This window comes from Trichosurus vulpecula, chromosome 7 (assembly GCF_011100635.1).
Source record: "Trichosurus vulpecula isolate mTriVul1 chromosome 7, mTriVul1.pri, whole genome shotgun sequence".
Classification (NCBI taxonomy): domain Eukaryota; kingdom Metazoa; phylum Chordata; class Mammalia; order Diprotodontia; family Phalangeridae; genus Trichosurus; species Trichosurus vulpecula.
Genome location: NC_050579.1, coordinates 118,488,652 through 118,497,505, shown reverse-complemented (window position 1 = coordinate 118,497,505; position 8,854 = coordinate 118,488,652). Strand labels below are relative to the sequence as shown.

Below are 8,854 nucleotides of genomic sequence, written 5' to 3'. Positions count from 1 at the left end.
GGGGACTCAGAGGACTGTTCTAGATTGAGGATATGTACAGTGCTTCACAAACATATGTTAGCCAATTTGGCAAGGAAGGGAAATTTTAGGTGGAAGGAGAGAGTTGAATGAAGGCCCAGTCTGGGAGCAAGCATACTCTCTGCCTGCTGACAATCTACATGTAGTGATTGGGGACCTTATTTTTAGATGTGATGACATGTAATGGAAGGTCCTTTCTCTTCAGTTCAGAACATGGAGATGCATTTTGGGATTGCTTCCTTTCTGCTTACTGAGTGATAAAGAAAAGCAATTTCGTTGGCTACTAAGATGCAACAAAATGTGAAAACAAAAGACACTAACTTGACAAATAAAGGTATGTGTGGGGTTTAAATTTCCATGGGACCACAGTGGCTTGTGTGAACATGACCTGCTGGGCAAACCTGTGTTTACAATGGGATTGCCTTATTTGTGTCTTCTTTCCTTTTGCATAGAATCATGTGTAAACTGAATTTATCGATTTCAACACCTTGCCTCTGCTGAAGTCTCGCCTTGGAACCACCCTCAGCACATGAGTCCTCCTCACTTGTATATTTCATTCCCAATGGTACCCTGTTTCTCTAATTAGTGAGTTCCTCCCGGGTTCTCCATTTTGGAGAGAGAGTCAGGCCATCTAACATTCACTGATCTCTTGACTGTTTTTCTGACTTTCCAGATTTCAACCACCAGGTACTTTAACACATCCAGTCCCCCTTTTTCAGTGTTGTCCTCCTTCATTAGAATGTGAGTTCCTTGAGGGCAATGATTTTTCTATGTGTTTTGTATTCATATCACCTTTTCTTAACTCCATACCTGATGCAAAGTAAGTTGTTAATAAATTCTTGTTATCTTGCCTTGGAGAAGAGAAGTCTAGAGACCAAACCTAGGAATGAGTCATACTCCATGAATGGCATCCTTGACCAGCAGTGAATTAACCCAGAACCTGAAATACTGTGACTTGCAAGCCAGGGAGTGGCCTATATCTTCTCCTCTGTACCCAGAAGTGAATATGGAAGAATGACTGTAGCTACTACTTTAAGAATAAGGAGGTATGATTGTAGCCACCACTCTAAATTTAAGTCCAGTATATTCAGGGACCAAGATTTAGAGGCAAAAATGTTCACTGGTTTGGGGAAAGGGAAGGAGCATTTTTGTAGTTATGTTCTTGCTATATTTTTCTGTAAACATCTGTTTAAAAACTACTTGATATTACTTGATCATCAGTCATTTTGAGAATATATCAATTGCTTAAATGAGATAGGGATGATAATAACTGGCCTGGAAACACAGCATAATGGGAGTTTCTGCCTCTCTTAGAAACTTAATACTCTTAGGACCCTGAGTGAAGACAGATGGAGGGTACGTATCAGCCATGCTTTTGGGGACCTGACCTGTACATTGAAAGTTATGAAAGTTAGTCCAAAGTCTCACTACAAGTTAAATGCTTTTAAAAATGTATATTATGGGAGCAGCTGTGAGCTCTCCCCAGTCAAGATGGCTTCTGCAAAAACACTCAGCTAACCAGCTTGCAAGGTGGTAGGGGTAGGGATGGTGGGATGGTGCCACGCCTAACACCTGAAGGGTGTATCTGCTCTGTCCTGTACCCGCCCTGCCACTCCTCTAGGGAGACCCCTCTCCAGCTTTCCAGGCACTCCTGCAGGGAGCCCCCCATCCTCTCTCTCCAGCCAGCGAGCTAAACTCCCCCACCCCAGGCATCCCCTCCAACCTGCAACCTGCTATTCTCCACTACCTCTCCAGGGACACTCCCTTCCCTATAACCTCATCAGCTAACCCAAGACTACCACCCAAACCAGCCACTGCATTCCCCACCTTGACCTCTGGGACTACCCCATCACTTGGTCAGCTAACCCTCCCAACCATCTGCTCTTCAGGGAATCCCCCACCCCCAACTTAGTTCTCTGCCCCTACCTCAATGAATCACTTCTCAAAAATTTTGGAGTAAGACCTTTAGGAGAGAAATAGAAGCTGCTGGATTATATCCATAAACTGAATCAAAATCATGATGATACAATGAAGATATTTAATGACCCTATCCATCACCACATAGATCTTCACCCTCTTCTTATCTGAATCATTGACACACCTCAATTTCAACATCTTCCACATATTAAACAGCTGGGAGGCTCTTACCATGTTTTTCTAGGCGCTTCACACAACTTTGAGCATTCTCTAGGTGTCAGGTATCTAGCAGGATGTCTGGTCAGTGCACTACAAGAAAAACAGATTGGACTATGAAAGGAAGGAACTACTGGAGCTCTTCACAAATTCTGTCAGATAAATCTAAAAAAGTGAATCTGAGCAGATTTGATAGAGTTAGAAGCCACTAGTAGCCTGAGAGGGGCAGGAGTGCCAGGCACGTGGGTTGGCACCAGACCAAACCAACCGGCAACAGCGGAGGAATCCAGCCAGCCTGCAGCTGTGGGAGAGTGCTGGGTGAGCGAAACACCGGAGCAGGAACAGGCCCAGGGCAGAAGTACCGGATATGGCCACGATCGAGCCCCAGGCCTCTCAGCCCAGGAGGAGAGTCTGTTGGAGCGCAGACCCTGTGACTGTGGGAACAGCTAGCCCAGAGGCCTCCAACCCGCAGTCTAAAGGTTTGAAACTCACCTTCTTGAACTTCCAGGAGCCAGCATGGCCAGATAAAATGGCTCATATCCCTCCCTTGAATAAAGCCAGAGAATAAAACCTCAGGGGAAACAGGGGAGCCAGAAGTGGGGCTTCAGTAGCAAGAGAAGTGGGGGAGAGGGGCCTTCCTGTAGTGGCAGAAGGAGATTAGTGCAGGAGGAGAGGTTTCCCAGCAGGCCCTACCTCAGCAGAACAATGAGAGTAACTGAGCCCCAGGGGGTGGAGCTAACTTAGTCAACACCAGGACCCCAGCCAGCCAGGGGAAATGGCAGATACCAGCACAGACAAGAGCTGAGACCACCCATTCTATAGAATAGTCCTGGGGAAGAGGAGACCCCTGCAGCAGTCAGATCACCCCTCCCCCATGCCTCATAAAACCAGAGGCCATAGCACATAAAGTTAGATTCCAACACAAGAAACTTGGGGGGCAGATAGTTGGTGCAGTGAGTAGAGCACAGGCCCTAGGGTCAGGAGGACCTGAATTCGAATCCAGCCTCAGATACTTGACACACTCACTAGCTGTGTGACCCTGGGCAAGCCACTTAACCCCAATTGCCCTGCCTTCCTCACTCCAAAAAAAAAAAAAAAAAAGAGAAACTTTGGACAGAGTCCCCTGAGCCCCAGAAGCAGAGATCCACTTCAGAAACCAGGAGGAAAAAAAAACATCATGAAAAAGAATAGCAAGAAGCTTTCAAAGACAATAGGTTCATATTATGGAGGCAGGGATGATCAAAATACCAATTCAGTAGAGGACAGCATGGACACTACACCCACATCTGAAACCTCAAAAGGGAAAGTGAACTGGTATGCAGATGTAATAGCATTACTGGAAGAACTCAAGGAAGACTTTAAAAACCAAATTAGGGAGGTAAAAGAAAAAATGGACAAAAAATTCAATGACAAAACAAATATTTAAAAGGTAAATCAGGGAACTGGTTAAGGAAAATCAGAATGTAATTGGAGAAAATGTCTCATTGAAAAGTAAAATCAACCAAATGGAAAAGGAGGTAGAGAAGATAAAGGAAGAAAACAAAACATTAAAAATTAGAATTGGGCAAGTAGAAGCTTATGACTCTATGAGACATCAAGAATCAGTCAAACAAAATCTAAAAAATGAAAAAAATAGAAGAAAACATGAAATACCTGATTGGAAAAACAACCGACCTGGAAAATAGATCCAGGAGAGACAATCTAAGAATTATTGGTCTGCCTGAAAGCTTTTGATGAAAAAAAGAGCCTGGACAGTATCTTCCATGAAATCCTTAAGGAAAATTGCCCAGAGGTCCTAGAACCAGAGGGTAAAATTGTCATCGAAAGAATCCATTGATCACTCCCTGAAAAAGATCCCAAATTGAAAACTCCAAGAAATATTATAGACAAATTCCAGAACTACCAGGTCAAGGAGAAAATCCCTGCAAGCATCTAGAAAGAAACAATTCAAATATCAAGGAACTACAGTCAGGATCACACAGGATCTTTCAGCTTCTATATTAAAAGACCAGAGAAATTGGAATACGATATTCTGAGAGGCAAAGGAGCTTGGACTACAACCAAGGATCAATTACCCAGCAAAATTGAGCATAATTTTCCAGGCAAGGAGATGGCCATTCAATGAAATAAGGGAATTCTAGACCTTTCTGATGAAAGGCCAGAGCTCAACGGAAAATTTGATCTCCAAATACAAAACTCAAGAGAGACATAAAAAGGTAAATGGAGGCGGGGGGTGGGGGAGAGACCCCTAGTTAATCAATAAGGCTAATTAACTACATCCTTATATAGGATTATTTTGTTTTACATACATTATATATATAATGTCAATCTTGAGAACAGTATACTCATTATGAAAATTGAAAGGGACTGTGGATAGACTGTGGATATCAGTATAAAATAACCAATATGATAAAAAAATATAATTAAGAGATGTAAAGGGATGGTTCTGGGAGAAGAGATAAGGAGGTAGTAGAAAGGGTAATATTATCACAAGAAGAGGTACAAAAACATATTGTAGTAGAGGGACAGAAGGAAGGAGAAGAGCAGTATTTGAGCTTTACTCTCATCGGATTGGTTAAAGAAGGGAATACTATACCCTGATAAGTATAGAATCTAACTCGTCTTACAGGTTAGTAGGAGGGAAAAGGGGAAAAGGGGGGGGAAGGGGGTGGTCAGAGAGAGGGAAGAAGTAGCAAGTACCATGGAAATGGTAAAATAAGGGAGGGAAATCAAGAGGGAGGGTAAACTAAGGAAGGCGGTGGTCAAAAGAAAAACTTGTTGAGGAGTGGAAGGGGAAAGGGAGAAATACAAGCATAAATGGGGGGAATAGGATGGAGAAAAAGACGCAGTAATCGTAAGTGGAATGTGAATGGGATGAACTCTCCCATAAAACGGAAGCAGATAGCAAGTATGGATTAAAACCATAATCCTACAATATGCTGTTTACAAGAAACACATTTGAAACAGGGGATACACAAAGGTAAAAAAGGTAAAGGTAAAAGGATGGAGTAAAATATATTGTGCTTCAGCTAAAGTAAAAAAGCAGGGGTAGCAATCCTAATCTCAGACAAAGCAAAAGCAAAAACAGATCTAATTAAAAGAGATAAGGAAGGACACTACATCCTGCTAAAAGGCACCATAAACAATGAAGCAATATCATTGTTTAACATATATGCACCAAGTGGTATGGCATGTAAATTCTTAGAGAAGAGGTTAAGGGAGTACAGGAAGAAATAGACAGCAAAACCATAATAATGGAGACTTCAACCCCCTCCCCCTTCTGTGAACTTGATAAATCTAACCTCAAAATAAACAAGAAGAAGTTAAGGAGTGTGAACAGAATTTTAGAAAAGGCAGATATGAAAGACCTCTGGAGAAAACTGAATGGGATAAAAAGGAATATCTTTTTCTCAGTGGTACATGGCACATACTCAAAAATTGACCATATAGGGCATAAAAACCTCACAATCCAGGGCAGAAAGACAGAGGGAGTCAAAGCATCCTTTTCAGATCATGATGCAAAAAAATTGTTTGTCATAAAGAACCATGGAAAAATAAGCTAAAAATTAATTGGAAGCTAAATAATCGAATTCGAAAGAATGAGTGGGCCAAAGAACAAATCATAGAAACAATTAACAACTTCATTCAAGAGAATGACAATAATAAGACAACATACCAAAACTTATGGGATGCAGCAAAAGCAGTTCTTAGGGGAAGTTTTATATCTCTAAATGCTTACATGAATAAAACAGAGAAAAAGGAGACCAATGAATTGGGCATGCAACTGAAAAAGCTAGAAAAAGAACAAATTGAAAATCCCCAATTAAATACCAAATTAGAAATACTGAAAATCAAAGGAGAGAATAACAAAACTGAAATCCAGAAAACTATTGAACTAATAAATAAAACCAAGAGCTAGTTTTATGAAAAAAACCAATAAAATTGATAAACTTTTGGTCAATTTGATTAAAAAAAAAAGAAAGAAAATCAAATTAACAGTATCAAAAATGGAAAGGGTTAATTCACCTCCAATGAAGAGGAAATTAAAACAATAATTAGGAATTATTTTGCCCAATTGTATGCCCATAAATTTGACAACCTTAGGGGTATGGATGAATATCTACAAAAATATAAATTGCCCAGGTTAACAGAAGAGGAAGTGAAATTCCTAAATAACCCTATCTCAGAAAAGGAAATTGAGCAAGTCATTAATGAACTCCATAGGAAAAAATCTCCAGGGCCAGATGGTTTTAAATGTGAATTTTATCAAACATTTAAAGAACAATTAATTCCTATACTTTATAGACTATTTGGGAAAATAGACGAAGAAGGAGTCCTACCACATTCTTTTTATGACACAAATATGATACTAATACCCAAACCAGGAAGAGTCAAAACAGAGAAAGAAAATTATAGACTAATTTCTCTAATGAATATTGATGTAAAATTTTTAAATAAAATATTAGCAAAAAGAATGCAGCAACTTATCACAAGAATAATACACTATGATCAGGTAGGATTTATTCCAGGAATGTAAGGCTGGTTCAATATTAGGAAAACTATCAGCATAATTGAACATATCAACAACAAAAGTAGCAGAAACCATATGATCATCTCAATAGATGCAAAAAAAGCCTTTGACAAAATACAACACCCATTCCTATTAAAAACACTAGATAGCATAGGAATAAATGGAGCCCTCCTTAAAATTATAAATAGCATCTACCTAAAACCATCAACAAGCATTATTTGTAATGGGGATAAGCTAGATGCATTCCCAATAAGATCAGGGGTGAAACAATGATGCCCACTATCACCCCTACTATTCAGTTTGGTACTAGAAGTGTTAGCTGTAGCAATAAGAGAGAAAAAGAAATTGAAGGAATTAGATTAGGCAAAGAAGAAACTAAATTATCGCTTTTTGCAGATGACATGATGACATGATGAATCCTAGAGAATCAAGTAAAACACTACTTGAAATAATAAACAACTTTAGCAAAGTTGCAGAATATAAGAAAAAGAAAAACAGCCTGAAGTACAGATAAATGTGCTAAGGATATGCTTTGTGTTCAGATTGCTGGCTCTGTCATGGTCTAGGTCATGGGCCATTTTCACACATGTTTGATGGAAGGCTTATTCCGCTTGCTTGCCTAGAGTTGAATTGGAAGCATGAAATAGCTTCAGTCAAGGTGTTTGTGCACCTGGTTAATGCCAATGGAATTGAAACTATAATGAAAAACTATGGACTCATCCTGGAAGAAAATATGTATTTTATCAAAGAACAATTCCAGGCTCCTCTTGATTCAACACAAGGGAGTTCTTTGTGGCCATTTAAACAGTGACCTGAAGAGGAAAAAAAATCTTCCGGAGATAGTGGCTAATAAATGCAATAGCAGTGATGTGGATAAATGGGATTATTTTGCCAGCTCCATTTCTTTGCAATCTTTTTAGGGATTACTTTCATCTTGAATTCAAAATAACCATTAGCACTTTATTAAGCTGGCCTCTGTATGTGTGTGACAAAGACAATAAGAAACATATTTGCACCAGAGACCAGGAAGTTGGATCTATGACATGTTCCATACAGGCAACTGCCTTCACTGAAGGACTTACCAGCACAAAGTTGGCAACATAGTTGAAACAATGATTACAGATGCCTTCTTTAAAGCTAATCCCTACAAATAGAGGGTACTAGTGGAGGTGGAGGGGAGTACAAGCTTTCTACAGCAATTGATGACATGGAAAACTATGCTAAACTTACAGATAACATTTTTATGGAGCTTTTGCACTCTATCGATCAAGATTCCCTTAGGTGGGAGAGATTTTAAACAAAGTTGATTGTTTTAAACTATACAAGTTTGTGGGCAAGACTAAGCCAACATGAGAAGAGAAGATTAGAATAGAGGAATATGATCAATTTCCAAAAGATGTTGCTGCTTCCATACCAGAAGGTAGAACCCTAAAAGTTGAACTAAAGCCTGAAGATTTCATAGTTGATGTTATCAGTGTGGATTATGGAATGAAAGAAAAAAAATCCAGTTGATAATGTTCATTTCTATTGCAAAAGTGACTGAAGTAAAGCAGTCATTATTACAAAAGATCAGGAGTTGAGGTTTCACAGCTTCTACGCAAAAAAAATTGCTGAACAGCTTATCCGAGTAGACTGTAAGAAAACAGATAAGCAAAGTTTAGATGCTGCCAGTAACTATTTTGTTCAGCGATGCATTGAAAAAAATCACCAAACTACAGGATGGTGATGTTGTGGCCCCAACGCTAACACCTAGGAAACCAAGTTGGAGTCCCTGGTGTGGAGACCAAAGTCCAGATCATAATAGAGAGGGTTCCAAACCCACAGCCAACCTTTTTGGTAACCGACTAATAGAATAGGAATGTTTGCTCAGTGTCCCTGTATCTGCTTCTGAAGGGATCTGCCCAAGTCACAATGCTTCAAGAAGGCTTAAACACACATATCATCTATTTCTTGGCTTCTTCAAACAAAGTTCTTCTGCATATCTCTCAATCAATAGCTGATCAGAATGTAAATAAATCACAAGCTTTTTTCTTTCAAATTAACTTGGGGAGCTGAGAGTTACACATGGGGAATTTTAGCATAAATAGTAACAAAATCCTTGGCAACTGTAGGTTTTTAGTTGCAATAGAGCAATTTTATAAGAGGGAACAGGAAGATCTTTTATCAGGTAGG

General features: G+C 39.6%; 1 pseudogene; it reads left to right on the top strand.

Moving 5' to 3' along the window:
* Positions 1–1,032: 1,032 nt before the first annotated feature.
* Positions 1,033–8,538, top strand: LOC118857612 (annotated as a pseudogene).
* The last annotated feature ends 316 nt before the right edge of the window (positions 8,539–8,854 follow it).